Genomic DNA, 27,432 nt, shown 5'->3' on the forward strand with positions numbered 1-27,432 from the left:
GGGACCGGAGAGACATTGCTTTCCTTCTGCCGTTCTAAAACACAAATAAGTCAAGTAAACAATTGTCCAGGTGAGGCTTGAACTCACAACCTCGGCATTGCTCAACAGTTACTGCTTTATAAGTACTGCGCGCTGACCGATTGCGCCACTGGAGCACTTGGGGCCTTTCAAGGAGACCAATATATCAGGCAATTATCGGGCACAAACGAAACGTTCCCAATAATTGTCTGATCGTCAGCGGAGATGAGGGCCACATTTACATGCAGCATTCACCTCTTCTGGATAGTGACGAGTGATCGATACAGCGACGGCTTGTCTCCATAAAAAATCATGGTTCCTGGGCAGCAGAAGGCTGCTGTGGAAAAACGTTGATTTTGGGTTCCGGGAGAGAGACACCCTCACCCGATGAACGAGTGTTTGCTCATTCATTGGGTGATCGGCGCCAGCTAATTATGAGGAACAAACGCTTATACAAACGCTCATCCCCGACAATGAGTCTGACTATGGGTCCATGTAAAAGGACCTTAGGTGAGGTGTGTCTAAGTTGCATCAATTATCAAAATCAGTATTAAGTCAGCGGTCAGTGAAGATTATCTGATTTATAGCATCCTACTAGCCACCTACTTTCCTCTTATTGATGCGCTATATGGACAAAAGCATATGGATACACCTCAATCACTGAATTCAGGTGTTTCATTGAGTCCCATAGCCGCAGCTGCAGGTGTATAAAATCTAGAATGGAAATTGCAAGCAACGAGGTACTCTCGCTCAATATCAGTGTCTGACCTCACAAATGCTATTCTGGATGTATGGGCACAACTTCACACAGGCACACACCAAACTCTTGTAGAAAGCCTTCCCAGAAGAGTGGAAACTCTGTATTTGGAAAAGGGATTGTTCCTTGGGATGAAGCCTTTTTGGGACACACAAACTGTATTTCTATGGTCAGATTTCACACAATCTATTTAAATAGCTATCGGAAGAAACATCCAGTAAAGAATCCGTTTGAGCACTATTCCAAAGGTAAAACATGCCTTGAGTCTGTTCAAGGAGCACGGTAAACAAACACCCCAGATGGGACTTGAACCCACAATCCCTGGCAATTGTTTACTTGACTTATTTGTGTTTTAGAACGGCAGAAGGAAAGCAATGTCTCTCCGGTCCCGTCATGATATATTAACATGTTTGAAGGGGAAATGCAGCAGAATTCTTTATTGTTCAAGGGTTCTGGCAACCCAATGAGATTTCCATCATCAGTATTAAAATATGTCATGGACTAAGTGATCAAAACCAAGACTCCTAGAAACTCCTTGCTCTTGTGTAAGGAAAGGTGAGGCTTGAACTTACAACCTCGGCATTGCTCAACAGTTACTGCTTTATAAGTACCGCGCGCTGACCGATTGCGCCACTAGAGCACTTGGGGCCTTTCAAGGAGACCAATATATCAGGCAATTATCGGGCACAAACGAAACGTTCCCAATAATTGTCTGATCGTCAGCGGAGATGAGGGCCACATTTACATGCAGCATTCACCTCTTCTGTATAGTGACGAGTGATCGATACAGCGACGGCTTGTCTCCATAAAAAATCATGGTTCCTGGGCAGCAGAAGGCTGCTGTGGAAAAACGTTGATTTTGGGTTCCGGGAGAAAGACACCCTCACCCGATGAACGAGTGTTTGCTCATTCATTGGGTGATCGGCGCCAGCTAATTATGAGGAACAAACGCTTATACAAACGCTCATCCCCGACAATGAGTCTGACTATGGGTCCATGTAAAAGGACCTTAGGTGAGGTGTGTCTAAGTTGCATCAATTATCAAAATCAGTATTAAGTCAGCGGTCAGTGAAGATTATCTGATTTATAGCATCCTACTAGCCACCTACTTTCCTCTTATTGATGCGCTATATGGACAAAAGCATATGGACACACCTCAATCACTGAATTCAGGTGTTTCATTGAGTCCCATAGCCGCAGCTGCAGGTGTATAAAATCTAGAATGGAAATTGCAAGCAACGAGGCCCTCTCGCTCAATATCAGTGTCTGACCTCACAAATGCTATTCTGGATGTATGGGCACAACTTCACACAGGCACACACCAAACTCTTGCAGAAAGCCTTCCCAGAAGAGTGGAAACTCTGTATTTGGAAAAGGGATTGTTCCTTGGGATGAAGCCTTTTTGGGACACACAAACTGTATTTCTATGGTCAGATTTCACACAATCTATTTAAATAGCAATCGGAAGAAACATCCAGTAAAGAATCTGTTTGAGCACTATTCCAAAGGTAAAACATGCCTTGATTCTGTTCAAGCAGCACAGTAAACAAACACCCCAGATGGGACTTGAACCCACAATCCCTGGCTTAGGAGGCCAGTGCCTTATCCATTAGGCCACTGGGGCCATATACTGCCAAGTGAAAGTCAGCTTACTAATTTTTTTAAATGACAAAAACATTATCTTGCGACTATGTTACTCAGTTTTCTGGTGCCATTTGCATTCCAGATGGAAAACAATCTTAACCATGTGCTTGCTTTCCTTACACAAGAGCAAGGAGTTTCTAGGAGTCTTGGTTTTGATCACTTAGTCCATGACATATTTTAATACTGATGATGGAAATCTCATTGGGTTGCCAGAACCCTTGAACAATAAAGAATTCTGCTGCATTTCCCCTTCAAACATGTTAATATATCATGACGGGACCGGAGAGACATTGCTTTCCTTCTGCCGTTCTAAAACACAAATAAGTCAAGTAAACAATTGTCCAGGTGAGGCTTGAACTCACAACCTCGGCATTGCTCAACAGTTACTGCTTTATAAGTACTGCGCGCTGACCGATTGCGCCACTGGAGCACTTGGGGCCTTTCAAGGAGACCAATATATCAGGCAATTATCGGGCACAAACGAAACGTTCCCAATAATTGTCTGATCGTCAGCGGAGATGAGGGCCACATTTACATGCAGCATTCACCTCTTCTGGATAGTGACGAGTGATCGATACAGCGACGGCTTGTCTCCATAAAAAATCATGGTTCCTGGGCAGCAGAAGGCTGCTGTGGAAAAACGTTGATTTTGGGTTCCGGGAGAGAGACACCCTCACCCGATGAACGAGTGTTTGCTCATTCATTGGGTGATCGGCGCCAGCTAATTATGAGGAACAAACGCTTATACAAACGCTCATCCCCGACAATGAGTCTGACTATGGGTCCATGTAAAAGGACCTTAGGTGAGGTGTGTCTAAGTTGCATCAATTATCAAAATCAGTATTAAGTCAGCGGTCAGTGAAGATTATCTGATTTATAGCATCCTACTAGCCACCTACTTTCCTCTTATTGATGCGCTATATGGACAAAAGCATATGGACACACCTCAATCACTGAATTCAGGTGTTTCATTGAGTCCCATAGCCGCAGCTGCAGGTGTATAAAATCTAGAATGGAAATTGCAAGCAACAAGGCCCTCTCGCTCAATATCAGTGTCTGACCTCACAAATGCTATTCTGGATGTATGGGCACAACTTCACACAGGCACACACCAAACTCTTGCAGAAAGCCTTCCCAGAAGAGTGGAAACTCTGTATTTGGAAAAGGGATTGTTCCTTGGGATGAAGCCTTTTTGGGACACACAAACTGTATTTCTATGGTCAGATTTCACACAATCTATTTAAATAGCAATCGGAAGAAACATCCAGTAAAGAATCTGTTTGAGCACTATTCCAAAGGTAAAACATGCCTTGATTCTGTTCAAGCAGCACAGTAAACAAACACCCCAGATGGGACTTGAACCCACAATCCCTGGCTTAGGAGGCCAGTGCCTTATCCATTAGGCCACTGGGGCCATATACTGCCAAGTGAAAGTCAGCTTACTAATTTTTTTAAATGACAAAAACATTATCTTGCGACTATGTTACTCAGTTTTCTGGTGCCATTTGCATTCCAGATGGAAAACAATCTTAACCATGTGCTTGCTTTCCTTACACAAGAGCAAGGAGTTTCTAGGAGTCTTGGTTTTGATCACTTAGTCCATGACATATTTTAATACTGATGATGGAAATCTCATTGGGTTGCCAGAACCCTTGAACAATAAAGAATTCTGCTGCATTTCCCCTTCAAACATGTTAATATATCATGACGGGACCGGAGAGACATTGCTTTCCTTCTGCCGTTCTAAAACACAAATAAGTCAAGTAAACAATTGTCCAGGTGAGGCTTGAACTCACAACCTCGGCATTGCTCAACAGTTACTGCTTTATAAGTACTGCGCGCTGACCGATTGCGCCACTGGAGCACTTGGGGCCTTTCAAGGAGACCAATATATCAGGCAATTATCGGGCACAAACGAAACGTTCCCAATAATTGCCTGATCGTCAGCGGAGATGAGGGCCACATTTACATGCAGCATTCACCTCTTCTGGATAGTGACGAGTGATCGATACAGCGACGGCTTGTCTCCATAAAAAATCATGGTTCCTGGGCAGCAGAAGGCTGCTGTGGAAAAACGTTGATTTTGGGTTCCGGGAGAGAGACACCCTCACCCGATGAACGAGTGTTTGCTCATTCATTGGGTGATCGGCGCCAGCTAATTATGAGGAACAAACGCTTATACAAACGCTCATCCCCGACAATGAGTCTGACTATGGGTCCATGTAAAAGGACCTTAGGTGAGGTGTGTCTAAGTTGCATCAATTCTCAAAATCAGTAACCAAGTCAGCGGTCAGTGAAGATTATCTGATTTATGGCATCCTACTAGCCACCTACTTTCCTCTTATTGATGCGCTATATGGACAAAAGCATATGGACACACCTCAATCACTGAATTCAGGTGTTTCATTGAGTCCCATAGCCGCAGCTGCAGGTGTATAAAATCTAGAATGGAAATTGCAAGCAACGAGGCCCTCTCGCTCAATATCAGTGTCTGACCTCACAAATGCTATTCTGGATGTATGGGCACAACTTCACACAGGCACACACCAAACTCTTGTAGAAAGCCTTCCCAGAAGAGTGGAAACTCTGTATTTGGAAAAGGGATTGTTCCTTGGGATGAATCCTTTTTGGGACACACAAACTGTATTTCTATGGTCAGATTTCACACAATCTATTTAAATAGCAATCGGAAGAAACATCCAGTAAAGAATCCGTTTGAGCACTATTCCAAAGGTAAAACATGCCTTGAGTCTGTTCAAGCAGCACGGTAAACAAACACCCCAGATGGGACTTGAACCCACAATCCCTGGCTTAGGAGGCCAGTGCCTTATCCATTAGGCCACTGGGGCCATATACTGCCAAGTGAAAGTCAGCTTACTAATTTTTTTAAATGACAAAAACATTATCTTGCGACTATGTTACTCAGTTTTCTGGTGCCATTTGCATTCCAGATGGAAAACAATCTTAACCATGTGCTTGCTTTCCTTACACAAGAGCAAGGAGTTTCTAGGAGTCTTGGTTTTGATCACTTAGTCCATGACATATTTTAATACTGATGATGGAAATCTCATTGGGTTGCCAGAACCCTTGAACAATAAAGAATTCTGCTGCATTTCCCCTTCAAACATGTTAATATATCATGACGGGACCGGAGAGACATTGCTTTCCTTCTGCCGTTCTAAAACACAAATAAGTCAAGTAAACAATTGTCCAGATGAGGCTTGAACTCACAACCTCGACATTGCTCAACAGTTACTGCTTTATAAGTACCGCGCGCTGACCGATTGCGCCACTGGAGCACTTGGGGCCTTTCAAGGAGACCAATTTATCAGGCAATTATCGGGCACAAACGAAACGTTCCCAATAATTGTCTGATCGTCAGCGGAGATGAGGGCCACATTTACATGCAGCATTCACCTCTTCTGTATAGTGACGAGTGATCGATACAGCGACGGCTTGTCTCCATAAAAAAATCATGGTTCCTGGGCAGCAGAAGGCTGCTGTGGAAAAACGTTGATTTTGGGTTCCGGGAGAAAGACACCCTCACCCGATGAACTAGTGTTTGCTCATTCATTGGGTGATCGGCGCCCGCTAATTATGAGGAACAAACGCTTATACAAACGCTCATCCCGACAATGGGTCTGACTATGGGTCCATGTAAAAGGACCTTAGGTGAGGTGTGTCTAAGTTGCATCAATTATCAAAATCAGTAACCAAGTCAGCGGTCAGTGAAGATTATCTGATTTATAGCATCCTACTAGCCACCTACTTTCCTCTTATTGATGCGCTATATGGACAAAAGCATATGGACACACCTCAATCACTGAATTCAGGTGTTTCATTGAGTCCCATAGCCGCAGCTGCAGGTGTATAAAATCTAGAATGGAAATTGCAAGCAACGAGGTACTCTCGCTCAATATCAGTGTCTGACCTCACAAATGCTATTCTGGATGTATGGGCACAACTTCACACAGGCACACACCAAACTCTTGTAGAAAGCCTTCCCAGAAGAGTGGAAACTCTGTATTTGGAAAAGGGATTGTTCCTTGGGATGAAGCCTTTTTGGGACACACAAACTGTATTTCTATGGTCAGATTTCACACAATCTATTTAAATAGCTATCGGAAGAAACATCCAGTAAAGAATCCGTTTGAGCACTATTCCAAAGGTAAAACATGCCTTGAGTCTGTTCAAGGAGCACGGTAAACAAACACCCCAGATGGGACTTGAACCCACAATCCCTGGCTTAGGAGGCCAGTGCCTTATCCATTAGGCTACTGGGGCCATATACTGCCAAGTGAAAGTCAGCTTACTAATTTTTTTTAAATGACAAAAACATTATCTTGCGACTATGTTACTCAGTTTTCTGGTGCCATTTGCATTCCAGATGGAAAACAATCTTAACCATGTGCTTGCTTTCCTTACACAAGAGCAAGGAGTTTCTAGGAGTCTTGGTTTTGATCACTTAGTCCATGACATATTTTAATACTGATGATGGAAATCTCATTGGGTTGCCAGAACCCTTGAACAATAAAGAATTCTGCTGCATTTCCCCTTCAAACATGTTAATATATCATGACGGGACCCGAGAGACATTGCTTTCCTTCTGCCGTTCTAAAACACAAATAAGTCAAGTAAACAATGCTCCAGGTGAGGCTTGAACTTACAACCTCGGCATTGCTCAACAGTTACTGCTTTATAAGTACCGCGCGCTGACCGATTGCGCCACTGGAGCACTTGGGGCCTTTCAAGGAGACCAATATATCAGGCAATTATCGGGCACAAACGAAACGTTCCCAATAATTGTCTGATCGTCAGCGGAGATGAGGGCCACATTTACATGCAGCATTCACCTCTTCTGTATAGTGACGAGTGATCGATACAGCGACGGCTTGTCTCCATAAAAAATCATGGTTCCTGGGCAGCAGAAGGCTGCTGTGGAAAAACGTTGATTTTGGGTTCCGGGAGAAAGACACCCTCACCCAATGAACGAGTGTTTGCTCATTCATTGGGTGATCGGCGCCAGCTAATTATGAGGAACAAACGCTTATACAAACGCTCATCCCCGACAATGAGTCTGACTATGGGTCCATGTAAAAGGACCTTAGGTGAGGTGTGTCTAAGTTGCATCAATTATCAAAATCAGTATTAAGTCAGCGGTCAGTGAAGATTATCTGATTTATAGCATCCTACTAGCCACCTACTTTCCTCTTATTGATGCGCTATATGGACAAAAGCATATGGACACACCTCAATCACTGAATTCAGGTGTTTCATTGAGTCCCATAGCCGCAGCTGCAGGTGTATAAAATCTAGAATGGAAATTGCAAGCAACGAGGCCCTCTCGCTCAATATCAGTGTCTGACCTCACAAATGCTATTCTGGATGTATGGGCACAACTTCACACAGGCACACACCAAACTCTTGTAGAAAGCCTTCCCAGAAGAGTGGAAACTCTGTATTTGGAAAAGGGATTGTTCCTTGGGATGAATCCTTTTTGGGACACACAAACTGTATTTCTATGGTCAGATTTCACACAATCTATTTAAATAGCAATCGGAAGAAACATCCAGTAAAGAATCCGTTTGAGCACTATTCCAAAGGTAAAACATGCCTTGAGTCTGTTCAAGCAGCACGGTAAACAAACACCCCAGATGGGACTTGAACCCACAATCCCTGGCTTAGGAGGCAAGTGCCTTATCCATTAGGCCACTGGGGCCATATACTGCCAAGTGAAAGTCAGCTTACTAATTTTTTTAAATGACAAAAACATTATCTTGCGACTATGTTACTCAGTTTTCTGGTGCCATTTGCATTCCAGATGGAAAACAATCTTAACCATGTGCTTGCTTTCCTTACACAAGAGCAAGGAGTTTCTAGGAGTCTTGGTTTTGATCACTTAGTCCATGACATATTTTAATACTGATGATGGAAATCTCATTGGGTTGCCAGAACCCTTGAACAATAAAGAATTCTGCTGCATTTCCCCTTCAAACATGTTAATATATCATGACGGGACCGGAGAGACATTGCTTTCCTTCTGCCGTTCTAAAACACAAATAAGTCAAGTAAACAATTGTCCAGGTGAGGCTTGAACTCACAACCTCGGCATTGCTCAACAGTTACTGCTTTATAAGTACCGCGCGCTGACCGATTGCGCCACTGGAGCACTTGGGGCCTTTCAAGGAGACCAATATATCAGGCAATTATCGGGCACAAACGAAACGTTCCCAATAATTGTCTGATCGTCAGCGGAGATGAGGGCCACATTTACATGCAGCATTCACCTCTTCTGGATAGTGACGAGTGATCGATACAGCGACGGCTTGTCTCCATAAAAAATCATGGTTCCTGGGCAGCAGAAGGCTGCTGTGGAAAAACGTTGATTTTGGGTTCCGGGAGAAAGACACCCTCACCCGATGAACGAGTGTTTGCTCATTCATTGGGTGATCGGCGCCAGCTAATTATGAGGAACAAACGCTTATACAAACGCTCATCCCCGACAATGAGTCTGACTATGGGTCCATGTAAAAGGACCTTAGGTGAGGTGTGTCTAAGTTGCATCAATTATCAAAATCAGTAACCAAGTCAGCGGTCAGTGAAGATTATCTGATTTATAGCATCCTACTAGCCACCTACTTTCCTCTTATTGATGCGCTATATGGACAAAAGCATATGGACACACCTCAATCACTGAATTCAGGTGTTTCATTGAGTCCCATAGCCGCAGCTGCAGGTGTATAAAATCTAGAATGGAAATTGCAAGCAACGAGGCCCTCTCGCTCAATATCAGTGTCTGACCTCACAAATGCTATTCTGGATGTATGGGCACAACTTCACACAGGCACACACCAAACTCTTGTAGAAAGCCTTCCCAGAAGAGTGGAAACTCTGTATTTGGAAAAGGGATTGTTCCTTGGGATGAATCCTTTTTGGGACACACAAACTGTATTTCTATGGTCAGATTTCACACAATCTATTTAAATAGCAATCGGAAGAAACATCCAGTAAAGAATCCGTTTGAGCACTATTCCAAAGGTAAAACATGCCTTGAGTCTGTTCAAGCAGCACGGTAAACAAACACCCCAGATGGGACTTGAACCCACAATCCCTGGCTTAGGAGGCCAGTGCCTTATCCATTAGGCCACTGGGGCCATATACTGCCAAGTGAAAGTCAGCTTACTAATTTTTTTAAATGACAAAAACATTATCTTGCGACTATGTTACTCAGTTTTCTGGTGCCATTTGCATTCCAGATGGAAAACAATCTTAACCATGTGCTTGCTTTCCTTACACAAGAGCAAGGAGTTTCTAGGAGTCTTGGTTTTGATCACTTAGTCCATTACATATTTTAATACTGATGATGGAAATCTCATTGGGTTGCCAGAACCCTTGAACAATAAAGAATTCTGCTGCATTTCCCCTTCAAACATGTTAATATATCATGACTGGACCGGAGAGACATTGCTTTCCTTCTGCCGTTCTAAAACACAAATAAGTCAAGTAAACAATTGTCCAGGTGAGGCTTGAACTCACAACCTCGGCATTGCTCAACAGTTACTGCTTTATAAGTACTGCGCGCTGACCGATTGCGCCACTGGAGCACTTGGGGCCTTTCAAGGAGACCAATATATCAGGCAATTATCGGGCACAAACGAAACGTTCCCAATAATTGTCTGATCGTCAGCGGAGATGAGGGCCACATTTACATGCAGCATTCACCTCTTCTGGATAGTGACGAGTGATCGATACAGCGACGGCTTGTCTCCATAAAAAATCATGGTTCCTGGGCAGCAGAAGGCTGCTGTGGAAAAACGTTGATTTTGGGTTCCGGGAGAAAGACACCCTCACCCGATGAACGAGTGTTTGCTCATTCATTGGGTGATCGGCGCCAGCTAATTATGAGGAACAAACGCTTATACAAACGCTCATCCCCGACAATGAGTCTGACTATGGGTCCATGTAAAAGGACCTTAGGTGAGGTGTGTCTAAGTTGCATCAATTATCAAAATCAGTAACCAAGTCAGTGAAGATTATCTGATTTATAGCATCCTACTAGCCACCTACTTTCCTTTTATTGATGCGCTATATGGACAAAAGCATATGGACACACCTCAATCACTGAATTCAGGTGTTTCATTGAGTCCCATAGCCGCAGCTGCAGGTGTATAAAATCTAGAATGGAAATTGCAAGCAACGAGGCCCTCTCGCTCAATATCAGTGTCTGACCTCACAAATGCTATTCTGGATGTATGGGCACAACTTCACACAGGCACACACCAAACTCTTGTAGAAAGCCTTCCCAGAAGAGTGGAAACTCTGTATTTGGAAAAGGGATTGTTCCTTGGGATGAATCCTTTTTGGGACACACAAACTGTATTTCTATGGTCAGATTTCACACAATTTAAATAGCAATCGGAAGAAACATCCAGTAAAGAATCCGTTTGAGCACTATTCCAAAGGTAAAACATGCCTTGAGTCTGTTCAAGCAGCACGGTAAACAAACACCCCAGATGGGACTTGAACCCACAATCCCTGGCTTAGGAGGCCAGTGCCTTATCCATTAGGCCACTGGGGCCATATACTGCCAAGTGAAAGTCAGCTTACTAATTTTTTTAAATGACAAAAACATTATCTTGCGACTATGTTACTCAGTTTTCTGGTGCCATTTGCATTCCAGATGGAAAACAATCTTAACCATGTGCTTGCTTTCCTTAGGCCTCTTTCACACTTGCGTTGTCCGGATCCGGCGTGTACTCCACTTGCCGGAATTACACTCCGGATCCGGAAAAACGCAAGTGTACTGAAAGCATTTGAAGACGGAACCGTCTTCCAAATGCTTTCAGTGTTACTATGGCACCCAGGACGCTATTAAAGTCCTGGTTGCCATAGTAGGAGCGGGGAGCGGGGGAGCAGTATACTTACAGTCCGTGCGGCTCCCCGGGCGCTCCAGAATGACGTCAGAGCGCCCCATGCGCATGGATGACGTGATCCATGCGATCACGTGATCCATGCGCTTGGGGCGCCCTGACGTCACTCTGGAGCGCCCGGGGAGCCGCACGGACGGTAAGTACACTGCTCCCCCGCTCCCCGCTACACTTACCATGGCTGTCAGGACTTTAGCGTCCCGGCAGCCATGGTAACCACTCTGAAAAAGCTAAATGTCGGCTCCGGCAATGCGCCGAAACGACGTTTAGCTTAAGGCCGGATCCGGATCAATGCCTTCCAATGGGCATTAATTCCGGATCCGGCCTTGCGGCAAGTGTTCCGGATTTTTGGCCGGAGCAAAAAGCGCAGCATGCTGCGGTATTTTCTCCGGCCAACAAACGTTCCGTACCGGAACTGAAGACATCCTGATGCATCCTGAACGGATTACTCTCCATTCAGAATGCATTAGGATAATCCTGATCAGGATTCTTCCGGCATAGAGCCCCGACGACGGAACTCTATGCCGGAAGACAATAACGCAGGTGTGAAAGAGCCCTTACACAAGAGCAAGGAGTTTCTAGGAGTCTTGGTTTTGATCACTTAGTCCATGACATATTTTAATACTGATGATGGAAATCTCATTGGGTTGCCAGAACCCTTGAACAATAAAGAATTCTGCTGCATTTCCCCTTCAAACATGTTAATATATCATGACGGGACCGGAGAGACATTGCTTTCCTTCTGCCGTTCTAAAACACAAATAAGTCAAGTAAACAATTGTCCAGGTGTGGCTTGAACTCACAACCTCGGCATTGCTCAACAGTTACTGCTTTATAAGTACTGCGCGCTGACCGATTGCGCCACTGGAGCACTTGGGGCCTTTCAAGGAGACCAATATATCAGGCAATTATCGGGCACAAACGAAACGTTCCCAATAATTGTCTGATCGTCAGCGGAGATGAGGGCCACATTTACATGCAGCATTCACCTCTTCTGGATAGTGACGAGTGATCGATACAGCGACGGCTTGTCTCCATAAAAAATCATGGTTCCTGGGCAGCAGAAGGCTGCTGTGGAAAAACGTTGATTTTGGGTTCCGGGAGAAAGACACCCTCACCCGATGAACGAGTGTTTGCTCATTCATTGGGTGATCGGCGCCAGCTAATTATGAGGAACAAACGCTTATACAAACGCTCATCCCCGACAATGAGTCTGACTATGGGTCCATGTAAAAGGACCTTAGGTGAGGTGTGTCTAAGTTGCATCAATTATCAAAATCAGTAACCAAGTCAGCGGTCAGTGAAGATTATCTGATTTATAGCATCCTACTAGCCACCTACTTTCCTCTTATTGATGCGCTATATGGACAAAAGCATATGGACACACCTCAATCACTGAATTCAGGTGTTTCATTGAGTCCCATAGCCGCAGCTGCAGGTGTATAAAATCTAGAATGGAAATTGCAAGCAACGAGGCCCTCTCGCTCAATATCAGTGTCTGACCTCACAAATGCTATTCTGGATGTATGGGCACAACTTCACACAGGCACACACCAAACTCTTGTAGAAAGCCTTCCCAGAAGAGTGGAAACTCTGTATTTGGAAAAGGGATTGTTCCTTGGGATGAATCCTTTTTGGGACACACAAACTGTATTTCTATGGTCAGATTTCACACAATCTATTTAAATAGCAATCGGAAGAAACATCCAGTAAAGAATCCGTTTGAGCACTATTCCAAAGGTAAAACATGCCTTGAGTCTGTTCAAGCAGCACGGTAAACAAACACCCCAGATGGGACTTGAACCCACAATCCCTGGCTTAGGAGGCCAGTGCCTTATCCATTAGGCCACTGGGGCCATATACTGCCAAGTGAAAGTCAGCTTACTAATTTTTTTAAATGACAAAAACATTATCTTGCGACTATGTTACTCAGTTTTCTGGTGCCATTTGCATTCCAGATGGAAAACAATCTTAACCATGTGCTTGCTTTCCTTACACAAGAGCAAGGAGTTTCTAGGAGTCTTGGTTTTGATCACTTAGTCCATGACATATTTTAATACTGATGATGGAAATCTCATTGGGTTGCCAGAACCCTTGAACAATAAAGAATTCTGCTGCATTTCCCCTTCAAACATGTTAATATATCATGACGGGACCGGAGAGACATTTCTTTCCATCTGCCGTTCTAAAACACAAATAAGTCAAGTAAACAATTGTCCAGGTGAGGCTTGAACTCACAACCTCGGCATTGCTCAACAGTTACTGCTTTATAAGTACTGCGCGCTGACCGATTGCGCCACTGGAGCACTTGGGGCCTTTCAAGGAGACCAATATATCAGGCAATTATCGGGCACAAACGAAACGTTCCCAATAATTGTCTGATCGTCAGCGGAGATGAGGGCCACATTTACATGCAGCATTCACCTCTTCTGGATAGTGACGAGTGATCGATACAGCGACGGCTTGTCTCCATAAAAAATCATGGTTCCTGGGCAGCAGAAGGCTGCTGTGGAAAAACGTTGATTTTGGGTTCCGGGAGAAAGACACCCTCACCCGATGAACGAGTGTTTGCTCATTCATTGGGTGATCGGCGCCAGCTAATTATGAGGAACAAACGCTTATACAAACGCTCATCCCCGACAATGAGTCTGACTATGGGTCCATGTAAAAGGACCTTAGGTGAGGTGTGTCTAAGTTGCATCAATTATCAAAATCAGTAACCAAGTCAGCGGTCAGTGAAGATTATCTGATTTATAGCATCCTACTAGCCACCTACTTTCCTCTTATTGATGCGCTATATGGACAAAAGCATATGGACACACCTCAATCACTGAATTCAGGTGTTTCATTGAGACCCATAGCCGCAGCTGCAGGTGTATAAAATCTAGAATGGAAATTGCAAGCAACGAGGCCCTCTCGCTCAATATCAGTGTCTGACCTCACAAATGCTATTCTGGATGTATGGGCACAACTTCACACAGGCACACACCAAACTCTTGTAGAAAGCCTTCCCAGAAGAGTGGAAACTCTGTATTTGGAAAAGGGATTGTTCCTTGGGATGAATCCTTTTTGGGACACACAAACTGTATTTCTATGGTCAGATTTCACACAATCTATTTAAATAGCAATCGGAAGAAACATCCAGTAAAGAATCCGTTTGAGCACTATTCCAAAGGTAAAACATGCCTTGAGTCTGTTCAAGCAGCACGGTAAACAAACACCCCAGATGGGACTTGAACCCACAATCCCTGGCTTAGGAGGCCAGTGCCTTATCCATTAGGCCACTGGGGCCATATACTGCCAAGTGAAAGTCAGCTTACTAATTTTTTTAAATGACAAAAACATTATCTTGCGACTATGTTACTCAGTTTTCTGGTGCCATTTGCATTCCAGATGGAAAACAATCTTAACCATGTGCTTGCTTTCCTTACACAAGAGCAAGGAGTTTCTAGGAGTCTTGGTTTTGATCACTTAGTCCATGACATATTTTAATACTGATGATGGAAATCTCATTGGGTTGCCAGAACCCTTGAACAATAAAGAATTCTGCTGCATTTCCCCTTCAAACATGTTAATATATCATGACGGGACCGGAGAGACATTGCTTTCCTTCTGCCGTTCTAAAACACAAATAAGTCAAGTAAACAATTGTCCAGGTGAGGCTTGAACTCACAACCTCGACATTGCTCAACAGTTACTGCTTTATAAGTACCGCGCGCTGACCGATTGCGCCACTGGAGCACTTGGGGCCTTTCAAGGAGACCAATATATCAGGCAATTATCGGGCACAAACGAAACGTTCCCAATAATTGTCTGATCGTCAGCGGAGATGAGGGCCACATTTACATGCAGCATTCACCTCTTCTGTATAGTGACGAGTGATCGATACAGCGACGGCTTGTCTCCATAAAAAATCATGGTTCCTGGGCAGCAGAAGGCTGCTGTGGAAAAACGTTGATTTTGGGTTCCGGGAGAAAGACACCCTCACCCGATGAACGAGTGTTTGCTCATTCATTGGGTGATCGGCGCCAGCTAATTATGAGGAACAAACGCTTATACAAACGCTCATCCCCGACAATGAGTCTGACTATGGGTCCATGTAAAAGGACCTTAGGTGAGGTGTGTCTAAGTTGCATCAATTATCAAAATCAGTAACCAAGTCAGCGGTCAGTGAAGATTATCTGATTTATAGCATCCTACTAGCCACCTACTTTCCTCTTATTGATGCGCTATATGGACAAAAGCATATGGACACACCTCAATCACTGAATTCAGGTGTTTCATTGAGTCCCATAGCCGCAGCTGCAGGTGTATAAAATCTAGAATGGAAATTGCAAGCAACGAGGCCCTCTCGCTCAATATCAGTGTCTGACCTCACAAATGCTATTCTGGATGTATGGGCACAACTTCACACAGGCACACACCAAACTCTTGTAGAAAGCCTTCCCAGAAGAGTGGAAACTCTGTATTTGGAAAAGGGATTGTTCCTTGGGATGAATCCTTTTTGGGACACACAAACTGTATTTCTATGGTCAGATTTCACACAATCTATTTAAATAGCAATCGGAAGAAACATCCAGTAAAGAATCCGTTTGAGCACTATTCCAAAGGTAAAACATGCCTTGAGTCTGTTCAAGCAGCACGGTAAACAAACACCCCAGATGGGACTTGAACCCACAATCCCTGGCTTAGGAGGCCAGTGCCTTATCCATTAGGCCACTGGGGCCATATACTGCCAAGTGAAAGTCAGCTTACTAATTTTTTTAAATGACAAAAACATTATCTTGCGACTATGTTACTCAGTTTTCTGGTGCCATTTGCATTCCAGATGGAAAACAATCTTAACCATGTGCTTGCTTTCCTTACACAAGAGCAAGGAGTTTCTAGGAGTCTTGGTTTTGATCACTTAGTCCATGACATATTTTAATACTGATGATGGAAATCTCATTGGGTTGCCAGAACCCTTGAACAATAAAGAATTCTGCTGCATTTCCCCTTCAAACATGTTAATATATCATGACGGGACCGGAGAGACATTTCTTTCCTTCTGCCGTTCTAAAACACAAATAAGTCAAGTAAACAATTGTCCAGGTGAGGCTTGAACTCACAACCTCGGCATTGCTCAACAGTTACTGCTTTATAAGTACTGCGCGCTGACCGATTGCGCCACTGGAGCACTTGGGGCCTTTCAAGGAGACCAATATATCAGGCAATTATCGGGCACAAACGAAACGTTCCCAATAATTGTCTGATCGTCAGCGGAGATGAGGGCCACATTTACATGCAGCATTCACCTCTTCTGGATAGTGACGAGTGATCGATACAGCGACGGCTTGTCTCCATAAAAAATCATGGTTCCTGGGCAGCAGAAGGCTGCTGTGGAAAAACGTTGATTTTGGGTTCCGGGAGAAAGACACCCTCACCCGATGAACGAGTGTTTGCTCATTCATTGGGTGATCGGCGCCAGCTAATTATGAGGAACAAACGCTTATACAAACGCTCATCCCCGACAATGAGTCTGACTATGGGTCCATGTAAAAGGACCTTAGGTGAGGTGTGTCTAAGTTGCATCAATTATCAAAATCAGTAACCAAGTCAGCGGTCAGTGAAGATTATCTGATTTATAGCATCCTACTAGCCACCTACTTTCCTCTTATTGATGCGCTATATGGACAAAAGCATATGGACACACCTCAATCACTGAATTCAGGTGTTTCATTGAGACCCATAGCCGCAGCTGCAGGTGTATAAAATCTAGAATGGAAATTGCAAGCAACGAGGCCCTCTCGCTCAATATCAGTGTCTGACCTCACAAATGCTATTCTGGATGTATGGGCACAACTTCACACAGGCACACACCAAACTCTTGTAGAAAGCCTTCCCAGAAGAGTGGAAACTCTGTATTTGGAAAAGGGATTGTTCCTTGGGATGAATCCTTTTTGGGACACACAAACTGTATTTCTATGGTCAGATTTCACACAATCTATTTAAATAGCAATCGGAAGAAACATCCAGTAAAGAATCCGTTTGAGCACTATTCCAAAGGTAAAACATGCCTTGAGTCTGTTCAAGCAGCACGGTAAACAAACACCCCAGATGGGACTTGAACCCACAATCCCTGGCTTAGGAGGCCAGTGCCTTATCCATTAGGCCACTGGGGCCATAAACTGCCAAGTGAAAGTCAGCTTACTAATTTTTTTAAATGACAAAAACATTATCTTGCGACTATGTTACTCAGTTTTCTGGTGCCATTTGCATTCCAGATGGAAAACAATCTTAACCATGTGCTTGCTTTCCTTACACAAGAGCAAGGAGTTTCTAGGAGTCTTGGTTTTGATCACTTAGTCCATGACATATTTTAATACTGATGATGGAAATCTCATTGGGTTGCCAGAACCCTTGAACAATAAAGAATTCTGCTGCATTTCCCCTTCAAACATGTTAATATATCATGACGGGACCCGAGAGACATTGCTTTCCTTCTGCCGTTCTAAAACACAAATAAGTCAAGTAAACAATTGTCCAGGTGAGGCTTGAACTCACAACCTCGACATTGCTCAACAGTTACTGCTTTATAAGTACCGCGCGCTGACCGATTGCGCCACTGGAGCACTTGGGGCCTTTCAAGGAGACCAATATATCAGGCAATTATCGGGCACAAACGAAACGTTCCCAATAATTGTCTGATCGTCAGCGGAGATGAGGGCCACATTTACATGCAGCATTCACCTCTTCTGTATAGTGACGAGTGATCGATACAGCGACGGCTTGTCTCCATAAAAAATCATGGTTCCTGGGCAGCAGAAGGCTGCTGTGGAAAAACGTTGATTTTGGGTTCCGGGAGAAAGACACCCTCACCCGATGAACTAGTGTTTGCTCATTCATTGGGTGATCGGCGCCCGCTAATTATGAGGAACAAACGCTTATACAAACGCTCATCCCGACAATGGGTCTGACTATGGGTCCATGTAAAAGGACCTTAGGTGAGGTGTGTCTAAGTTGCATCAATTATCAAAATCAGTAACCAAGTCAGCGGTCAGTGAAGATTATCTGATTTATAGCATCCTACTAGCCACCTACTTTCCTCTTATTGATGCGCTATATGGACAAAAGCATATGGACACACCTCAATCACTGAATTCAGGTGTTTCATTGAGTCCCATAGCCGCAGCTGCAGGTGTATAAAATCTAGAATGGAAATTGCAAGCAACGAGGTACTCTCGCTCAATATCAGTGTCTGACCTCACAAATGCTATTCTGGATGTATGGGCACAACTTCACACAGGCACACACCAAACTCTTGTAGAAAGCCTTCCCAGAAGAGTGGAAACTCTATATTTGGAAAAGGGATTGTTCCTTGGGATGAAGCGTTTTTGGGACACACAAACTGTATTTCTATGGTCAGAATTCACACAATCTATTTAAATAGCAATCGGAAGAAACATCCAGTAAAGAATCCGTTTGAGCACTATTCCAAAGGTAAAACATGCCTTGAGTCTGTTCAAGCAGCACGGTAAACAAACACCCCAGATGGGACTTGAACCCACAATCCCTGGCTTAGGAGGCCAGTGCCTTATCCATTAGGCCACTGGGGCCATATACTGCCAAGTGAAAGTCAGCTTACTAATTTTTTTTAAATGACAAAAACATTATCTTGCGACTATGTTACTCAGTTTTCTGGTGCTATTTGCATTCCAGATGGAAAACAATCTTAACCATGTGCTTGCTTTCCTTACACAAGAGCAAGGAGTTTCTAGGAGTCTTGGTTTTGATCACTTAGTCCATGACATATTTTAATACTGATGATGGAAATCTCATTGGGTTGCCAGAACCCTTGAACAATAAAGAATTCTGCTGCATTTCCCCTTCAAACATGTTAATATATCATGACGGGACCCGAGAGACATTGCTTTCCTTCTGCCGTTCTAAAACACAAATAAGTCAAGTAAACAATGCTCCAGGTGAGGCTTGAACTTACAACCTCGGCATTGCTCAACAGTTACTGCTTTATAAGTACCGCGCGCTGACCGATTGCGCCACTGGAGCACTTGGGGCCCTTCAAGGAGACCAATATATCAGGCAATTATCGGGCACAAACGAAACGTTCCCAATAATTGTCTGATCGTCAGCGGAGATGAGGGCCACATTTACATGCAGCATTCACCTCTTCTGTATAGTGACGAGTGATCGATACAGCGACGGCTTGTCTCCATAAAAAATCATGGTTCCTGGGCAGCAGAAGGCTGCTGTGGAAAAACGTTGATTTTGGGTTCCGGGAGAAAGACACCCTCACCCAATGAACGAGTGTTTGCTCATTCATTGGGTGATCGGCGCCAGCTAATTATGAGGAACAAACGCTTATACAAACGCTCATCCCCGACAATGAGTCTGACTATGGGTCCATGTAAAAGGACCTTAGGTGAGGTGTGTCTAAGTTGCATCAATTATCAAAATCAGTAACCAAGTCAGCGGTCAGTGAAGATTATCTGATTTATAGCATCCTACTAGCCACCTACTTTCCTCTTATTGATGCGCTATATGGACAAAAGCATATGGACACACCTCAATCACTGAATTCAGGTGTTTCATTGAGTCCCATAGCCGCAGCTGCAGGTGTATAAAATCTAGAATGGAAATTGCAAGCAACGAGGCCCTCTCGCTCAATATCAGTGTCTGACCTCACAAATGCTATTCTGGATGTATGGGCACAACTTCACACAGGCACACACCAAACTCTTGTAGAAAGCCTTCCCAGAAGAGTGGAAACTCTGTATTTGGAAAAGGGATTGTTCCTTGGGATGAATCCTTTTTGGGACACACAAACTGTATTTCTATGGTCAGATTTCACACAATTTAAATAGCAATCGGAAGAAACATCCAGTAAAGAATCCGTTTGAGCACTATTCCAAAGGTAAAACATGCCTTGAGTCTGTTCAAGCAGCACGGTAAACAAACACCCCAGATGGGACTTGAACCCACAATCCCTGGCTTAGGAGGCCAGTGCCTTATCCATTAGGCCACTGGGGCCATATACTGCCAAGTGAAAGTCAGCTTACTAATTTTTTTAAATGACAAAAACATTATCTTGCGACTATGTTACTCAGTTTTCTGGTGCCATTTGCATTCCAGATGGAAAACAATCTTAACCATGTGCTTGCTTTCCTTACACAAGAGCAAGGAGTTTCTAGGAGTCTTGGTTTTGATCACTTAGTCCATGACATATTTTAATACTGATGATGGAAATCTCATTGGGTTGCCAGAACCCTTGAACAATAAAGAATTCTGCTGCATTTCCCCTTCAAACATGTTAATATATCATGACGGGACCGGAGAGACATTGCTTTCCTTCTGCCGTTCTAAAACACAAATAAGTCAAGTAAACAATTGTCCAGGTGAGGCTTGAACTCACAACCTCGGCATTGCTCAACAGTTACTGCTTTATAAGTACTGCGCGCTGACCGATTGCGCCACTGGAGCACTTGGGGCCTTTCAAGGAGACCAATATATCAGGCAATTATCGGGCACAAACGAAACGTTCCCAATAATTGTCTGATCGTCAGCGGAGATGAGGGCCACATTTACATGCAGCATTCACCTCTTCTGGATAGTGACGAGTGATCGATACAGCGACGGCTTGTCTCCATAAAAAATCATGGTTCCTGGGCAGCAGAAGGCTGCTGTGGAAAAACGTTGATTTTGGGTTCCGGGAGAAAGACACCCTCACCCGATGAACGAGTGTTTGCTCATTCATTGGGTGATCGGCGCCAGCTAATTATGAGGAACAAACGCTTATACAAACGCTCATCCCCGACAATGAGTCTGACTATGGGTCCATGTAAAAGGACCTTAGGTGAGGTGTGTCTAAGTTGCATCAATTATCAAAATCAGTAACCAAGTCAGCGGTCAGTGAAGATTATCTGATTTATAGCATCCTACTAGCCACCTACTTTCCTCTTATTGATGCGCTATATGGACAAAAGCATATGGACACACCTCAATCACTGAATTCAGGTGTTTCATTGAGTCCCATAGCCGCAGCTGCAGGTGTATAAAATCTAGAATGGAAATTGCAAGCAACGAGGCCCTCTCGCTCAATATCAGTGTCTGACCTCACAAATGCTATTCTGGATGTATGGGCACAACTTCACACAGGCACACACCAAACTCTTGTAGAAAGCCTTCCCAGAAGAGTGGAAACTCTGTATTTGGAAAAGGGATTGTTCCTTGGGATGAATCCTTTTTGGGACACACAAACTGTATTTCTATGGTCAGATTTCACACAATCTATTTAAATAGCAATCGGAAGAAACATCCAGTAAAGAATCCGTTTGAGCACTATTCCAAAGGTAAAACATGCCTTGAGTCTGTTCAAGCAGCACGGTAAACAAAAACCCCAGATGGGACTTGAACCCACAATCCCTGGCTTAGGAGGCCAGTGCCTTATCCATTAGGCCACTGGGGCCATATACTGCCAAGTGAAAGTCAGCTTACTAATTTTTTTAAATGACAAAAACATTATCTTGCGACTATGTTACTCAGTTTTCTGGTGCCATTTGCATTCCAGATGGAAAACAATCTTAACCATGTGCTTGCTTTCCTTACACAAGAGCAAGGAGTTTCTAGGAGTCTTGGTTTTGATCACTTAGTCCATGACATATTTTAATACTGATGATGGAAATCTCATTGGGTTGCCAGAACCCTTGAACAATAAAGAATTCTGCTGCATTTCCCCTTCAAACATGTTAATATATCATGACGGGACCCGAGAGACATTGCTTTCCTTCTGCCGTTCTAAAACACAAATAAGTCAAGTAAACAATTGTCCAGGTGAGGCTTGAACTCACAACCTCGACATTGCTCAACAGTTACTGCTTTATAAGTACCGCGCGCTGACCGATTGCGCCACTGGAGCACTTGGGGCCTTTCAAGGAGACCAATATATCAGGCAATTATCGGGCACAAACGAAACGTTCCCAATAATTGTCTGATCGTCAGCGGAGATGAGGGCCACATTTACATGCAGCATTCACCTCTTCTGTATAGTGACGAGTGATCGATACAGCGACGGCTTGTCTCCATAAAAAATCATGGTTCCTGGGCAGCAGAAGGCTGCTGTGGAAAAACGTTGATTTTGGGTTCCGGGAGAAAGACACCCTCACCCGATGAACTAGTGTTTGCTCATTCATTGGGTGATCGGCGCCCGCTAATTATGAGGAACAAACGCTTATACAAACGCTCATCCCGACAATGGGTCTGACTATGGGTCCATGTAAAAGGACCTTAGGTGAGGTGTGTCTAAGTTGCATCAATTATCAAAATCAGTAACCAAGTCAGCGGTCAGTGAAGATTATCTGATTTATAGCATCCTACTAGCCACCTACTTTCCTCTTATTGATGCGCTATATGGACAAAAGCATATGGACACACCTCAATCACTGAATTCAGGTGTTTCATTGAGTCCCATAGCCGCAGCTGCAGGTGTATAAAATCTAGAATGGAAATTGCAAGCAACGAGGTACTCTCGCTCAATATCAGTGTCTGACCTCACAAATGCTATTCTGGATGTATGGGCACAACTTCACACAGGCACACACCAAACTCTTGTAGAAAGCCTTCCCAGAAGAGTGGAAACTCTGTATTTGGAAAAGGGATTGTTCCTTGGGATGAAGCCTTTTTGGGACACACAAACTGTATTTCTATGGTCAGATTTCACACAATCTATTTAAATAGCAATCGGAAGAAACATCCAGTAAAGAATCCGTTTGAGCACTATTCCAAAGGTAAAACATGCCTTGAGTCTGTTCAAGCAGCACGGTAAACAAACACCCCAGATGGGACTTGAACCCACAATCCCTGGCTTAGGAGGCCAGTGCCTTATCCATTAGGCCACTGGGGCCATATACTGCCAAGTGAAAGTCAGCTTACTAATTTTTTTTAAATGACAAAAACATTATCTTGCGACTATGTTACTCAGTTTTCTGGTGCCATTTGCATTCCAGATGGAAAACAATCTTAACCATGTGCTTGCTTTCCTTACACAAGAGCAAGGAGTTTCTAGGAGTCTTGGTTTTGATCACTTAGTCCATGACATATTTTAATACTGATGATGGAAATCTCATTGGGTTGCCAGAACCCTTGAACAATAAAGAATTCTGCTGCATTTCCCCTTCAAACATGTTAATATATCATGACGGGACCCGAGAGACATTGCTTTCCTTCTGCCGTTCTAAAACACAAATAAGTCAAGTAAACAATGCTCCAGGTGAGGCTTGAACTTACAACCTCGGCATTGCTCAACAGTTACTGCTTTATAAGTACCGCGCGCTGACCGATTGCGCCACTGGAGCACTTGGGGCCCTTCAAGGAGACCAATATATCAGGCAATTATCGGGCACAAACGAAACGTTCCCAATAATTGTCTGATCGTCAGCGGAGATGAGGGCCACATTTACATGCAGCATTCACCTCTTCTGTATAGTGACGAGTGATCGATACAGCGACGGCTTGTCTCCATAAAAAATCATGGTTCCTGGGCAGCAGAAGGCTGCTGTGGAAAAACGTTGATTTTGGGTTCCGGGAGAAAGACACCCTCACCCGATGAACGAGTGTTTGCTCATTCATTGGGTGATCGGCGCCAGCTAATTATGAGGAACAAACGCTTATACAAACGCTCATCCCCGACAATGAGTCTGACTATGGGTCCATGTAAAAGGACCTTAGGTGAGGTGTGTCTAAGTTGCATCAATTATCAAAATCAGTAACCAAGTCAGCGGTCAGTGAAGATTATCTGATTTATAGCATCCTACTAGCCACCTACTTTCCTCTTATTGATGCGCTATATGGACAAAAGCATATGGACACACCTCAATCACTGAATTCAGGTGTTTCATTGAGTCCCATAGCCGCAGCTGCAGGTGTATAAAATCTAGAATGGAAATTGCAAGCAACGAGGCCCTCTCGCTCAATATCAGTGTCTGACCTCACAAATGCTATTCTGGATGTATGGGCACAACTTCACACAGGCACACACCAAACTCTTGTAGAAAGCCTTCCCAGAAGAGTGGAAACTCTGTATTTGGAAAAGGGATTGTTCCTTGGGATGAATCCTTTTTGGGACACACAAACTGTATTTCTATGGTCAGATTTCACACAATCTATTTAAATAGCAATCGGAAGAAACATCCAGTAAAGAATCCGTTTGAGCACTATTCCAAAGGTAAAACATGCCTTGAGTCTGTTCAAGCAGCACAGTAAACAAACACCCCAGATGGGACTTGAACCCACAATCCCTGGCTTAGGAGGCCAGTGCCTTATCCATTAGGCCACTGGGGCCATATACTGCCAAGTGAAAGTCAGCTTACTAATTTTTTTAAATGACAAAAACATTATCTTGCGACTATGTTACTCAGTTTTCTGGTGCCATTTGCATTCCAGATGGAAAACAATCTTAACCATGTGCTTGCTTTCCTTACACAAGAGCAAGGAGTTTCTAGGAGTCTTGGTTTTGATCACTTAGTCCATGACATATTTTAATACTGATGATGGAAATCTCATTGGGTTGCCAGAACCCTTGAACAATAAAGAATTCTGCTGCATTTCCCCTTCAAACATGTTAATATATCATGACGGGACCCGAGAGACATTGCTTTCCTTCTGCCGTTCTAAAACACAAATAAGTCAAGTAAACAATGATCCAGGTGAGGCTTGAACTCACAACCTCGGCATTGCTCAACAGTTACTGCTTTTTAACTACCGCGCGCTGACCGATTGCGCCACTGGAGCACTTGGGGCCTTTCAAGGAGACCAATATATCAGGCAATTATCGGGCACAAACGAAACGTTCCCAATAATTGTCTGATCGTCAGCGGAGATGAGGGCCACATTTACATGCAGCATTCACCTCTTCTGTATAGTGACGAGTGATCGATACAGCGACGGCTTGTCTCCATAAAAAATCATGGTTCCTGGGCAGCAGAAGGCTGCTGTGGAAAAACGTTGATTTTGGGTTCCGGGAGAAAGACACCCTCACCCGATGAACGAGTGTTTGCTCATTCATTGGGTGATCGGCGCCAGCTAATTATGAGGAACAAACGCTTATACAAACGCTCATCCCCGACAATGGGTCTGACTATGGGTCCATGTAAAAGGACCTTAGGTGAGGCGTGTCTAAGTTGCATCAATTATCAAAATCAGTAACCAAGTCAGCGGTCAGTGAAGATTATCTGATTTATAGCATCCTACTAGCCACCTACTTTCCTCTTATTGATGCGCTATATGGACAAAAGCATTTGGACACACCTCAATCACTGAATTCAGGTGATTTATTAAGTCCCTTAGCCGCAGCTGCAGGTGTATAAAATCTAGAATGGAAATTGCAAGCAACGAGGCCCTCTCGCTCAATATCAGTGTCTGACCTCACAAATGCTATTCTGGATGTATGGGCACAACTTCACACAGGCACACACCAAACTCTTGCAGAAAGCCTTCCCAGAAGAGTGGAAACTCTGTATTTGGAAAAGGGATTGTTCCTTGGGATGAAGCCTTTTTGGGACACACAAACTGTATTTCTATGGTCAGATTTCACACAATCTATTTAAATAGCAATCGGAAGAAACATCCAGTAAAGAATCTGTTTGAGCACTATTCCAAAGGTAAAAAATGCCTTGAGTCTGTTCAAGCAGCACGGTAAACAAACTCCCCAGATGGGACTTGAACCCACAATCCCTGGCTTAGGAGGCCAGTGCCTTATCCATTAGGCCACTGGGGCCATATACTGCCAAGTGAAAGTCAGCTTACTAATTTTTTTAAATGACAAAAACATTATCTTGCGACTATGTTACTCAGTTTTCTGGTGCCATTTGCATTCCAGATGGAAAACAATCTTAACCATGTGCTTGCTTTCCTTACACAAGAGCAAGGAGTTTCTAGGAGTCTTGGTTTTGATCACTTAGTCCATGACATATTTTAATACTGATGATGGAAATCTCATTGGGTTGCCAGAACCCTTGAACAATAAAGAATTCTGCTGCATTTCCCCTTCAAACATGTTAATATATCATGACGGGACCAGAGAGACATTGCTTTCCTTCTGCCGTTCTAAAACACAAATAAGTCAAGTAAACAATGCTCCAGGTGAGGCTTGAACTCACAACCTCGGCATTGCTCAACAGTTACTGCTTTATAAGTACCGCGCGCTGACCGATTGCGCCACTGGAGCACTTGGGGCCTTTCAAGGAGACCAATATATCAGGCAATTATCGGGCACAAACGAAACGTTCCCAATAATTGTCTGATCGTCAGCGGAGATGAGGGCCACATTTACATGCAGCATTCACCTCTTCTGTATAGTGACGAGTGATCGATACAGCGACGGCTTGTCTCCATAAAAAATCATGGTTCCTGGGCAGCAGAAGGCTGCTGTGGAAAAACGTTGATTTTGGGTTCCGGGAGAAAGACACCCTCACCCGATGAACGAGTGTTTGCTCATTCATTGGGTGATCGGCGCCAGCTAATTATGAGGAACAAACGCTTATACAAACGCTCATCCCCGACAATGGGTCTGACTATGGGTCCATGTAAAAGGACCTTAGGTGAGGTGTGTCTAAGTTGCATCAATTATCAAAATCAGTAACCAAGTCAGCGGTCACTGAAGATTATCTGATTTATAGCATCCTACTAGCCACCTACTTTCCTCTTATTGATGCGCTATATGGATAAAAGCATTTGGACACACCTCAATCACTGAATTCAGGTGATTTATTAAGTCCCTTAGCCGCAGCTGCAGGTGTATAAAATCTAGAATGGAAATTGCAAGCAACGAGGCCCTCTCGCTCAATATCAGTGTCTGACCTCACAAATGCTATTCTGGATGTATGGGCACAACTTCACACAGGCACACACCAAACTCTTGCAGAATGCCTTCCCAGAAGAGTGGAAACTCTGTATTTGGAAAAGGGATTGTTCCTTGGGATGAAGCCTTTTTGGGACACACAAACTGTATTTCTATGGTCAGATTTCACACAATCTATTTAAATAGCAATCGGAAGAAACATCCAGTAAAGAATCTGTTTGAGCACTATTCCAAAG

General features: G+C 43.8%; 21 non-coding genes across 21 annotated transcripts; all 21 read right to left on the minus strand.

Moving 5' to 3' along the window:
• Positions 1-2,326: 2,326 nt before the first annotated feature.
• Positions 2,327-2,399, minus strand: TRNAR-CCU. The gene has a single exon. It is a non-coding gene; the product is annotated as a tRNA-Arg (tRNA).
• Positions 2,400-3,760: 1,361 nt separating this feature from the next.
• TRNAR-CCU lies at positions 3,761-3,833 on the minus strand. The gene has a single exon. It is a non-coding gene; the product is annotated as a tRNA-Arg (tRNA).
• A 1,362-nt stretch (positions 3,834-5,195) lies between these two features.
• TRNAR-CCU lies at positions 5,196-5,268 on the minus strand. Its single transcript has one exon. It is a non-coding gene; the product is annotated as a tRNA-Arg (tRNA).
• A 1,362-nt stretch (positions 5,269-6,630) lies between these two features.
• Positions 6,631-6,703, minus strand: TRNAR-CCU. Its single transcript has one exon. It is a non-coding gene; the product is annotated as a tRNA-Arg (tRNA).
• A 358-nt stretch (positions 6,704-7,061) lies between these two features.
• TRNAI-UAU lies at positions 7,062-7,154 on the minus strand. Its single transcript is given in 2 exon segments — positions 7,062-7,097; positions 7,117-7,154. It is a non-coding gene; the product is annotated as a tRNA-Ile (tRNA).
• A 1,341-nt stretch (positions 7,155-8,495) lies between these two features.
• TRNAI-UAU lies at positions 8,496-8,589 on the minus strand. Its single transcript is given in 2 exon segments — positions 8,496-8,531; positions 8,551-8,589. It is a non-coding gene; the product is annotated as a tRNA-Ile (tRNA).
• Positions 8,590-9,500: 911 nt separating this feature from the next.
• On the minus strand, positions 9,501-9,573 carry TRNAR-CCU. Its single transcript has one exon. It is a non-coding gene; the product is annotated as a tRNA-Arg (tRNA).
• Positions 9,574-10,924: 1,351 nt separating this feature from the next.
• On the minus strand, positions 10,925-10,997 carry TRNAR-CCU. The gene has a single exon. It is a non-coding gene; the product is annotated as a tRNA-Arg (tRNA).
• A 2,132-nt stretch (positions 10,998-13,129) lies between these two features.
• TRNAR-CCU lies at positions 13,130-13,202 on the minus strand. The gene has a single exon. It is a non-coding gene; the product is annotated as a tRNA-Arg (tRNA).
• Positions 13,203-14,564: 1,362 nt separating this feature from the next.
• TRNAR-CCU lies at positions 14,565-14,637 on the minus strand. Its single transcript has one exon. It is a non-coding gene; the product is annotated as a tRNA-Arg (tRNA).
• A 1,362-nt stretch (positions 14,638-15,999) lies between these two features.
• Positions 16,000-16,072, minus strand: TRNAR-CCU. Its single transcript has one exon. It is a non-coding gene; the product is annotated as a tRNA-Arg (tRNA).
• Positions 16,073-17,434: 1,362 nt separating this feature from the next.
• On the minus strand, positions 17,435-17,507 carry TRNAR-CCU. Its single transcript has one exon. It is a non-coding gene; the product is annotated as a tRNA-Arg (tRNA).
• A 1,361-nt stretch (positions 17,508-18,868) lies between these two features.
• On the minus strand, positions 18,869-18,941 carry TRNAR-CCU. Its single transcript has one exon. It is a non-coding gene; the product is annotated as a tRNA-Arg (tRNA).
• Positions 18,942-19,299: 358 nt separating this feature from the next.
• On the minus strand, positions 19,300-19,392 carry TRNAI-UAU. Its single transcript is given in 2 exon segments — positions 19,300-19,335; positions 19,355-19,392. It is a non-coding gene; the product is annotated as a tRNA-Ile (tRNA).
• A 908-nt stretch (positions 19,393-20,300) lies between these two features.
• On the minus strand, positions 20,301-20,373 carry TRNAR-CCU. Its single transcript has one exon. It is a non-coding gene; the product is annotated as a tRNA-Arg (tRNA).
• A 1,362-nt stretch (positions 20,374-21,735) lies between these two features.
• TRNAR-CCU lies at positions 21,736-21,808 on the minus strand. The gene has a single exon. It is a non-coding gene; the product is annotated as a tRNA-Arg (tRNA).
• Positions 21,809-23,169: 1,361 nt separating this feature from the next.
• TRNAR-CCU lies at positions 23,170-23,242 on the minus strand. Its single transcript has one exon. It is a non-coding gene; the product is annotated as a tRNA-Arg (tRNA).
• A 358-nt stretch (positions 23,243-23,600) lies between these two features.
• On the minus strand, positions 23,601-23,693 carry TRNAI-UAU. The gene is given in 2 exon segments: positions 23,601-23,636; positions 23,656-23,693. It is a non-coding gene; the product is annotated as a tRNA-Ile (tRNA).
• Positions 23,694-24,605: 912 nt separating this feature from the next.
• TRNAR-CCU lies at positions 24,606-24,678 on the minus strand. Its single transcript has one exon. It is a non-coding gene; the product is annotated as a tRNA-Arg (tRNA).
• A 1,362-nt stretch (positions 24,679-26,040) lies between these two features.
• TRNAR-CCU lies at positions 26,041-26,113 on the minus strand. Its single transcript has one exon. It is a non-coding gene; the product is annotated as a tRNA-Arg (tRNA).
• Positions 26,114-26,470: 357 nt separating this feature from the next.
• On the minus strand, positions 26,471-26,563 carry TRNAI-UAU. The gene is given in 2 exon segments: positions 26,471-26,506; positions 26,526-26,563. It is a non-coding gene; the product is annotated as a tRNA-Ile (tRNA).
• Between the last annotated feature and the right edge of the window lie 869 nt (positions 26,564-27,432).

Source organism: Bufo bufo, chromosome 1, assembly GCF_905171765.1.
Source record: "Bufo bufo chromosome 1, aBufBuf1.1, whole genome shotgun sequence".
Lineage (NCBI taxonomy): Eukaryota > Metazoa > Chordata > Amphibia > Anura > Bufonidae > Bufo > Bufo bufo.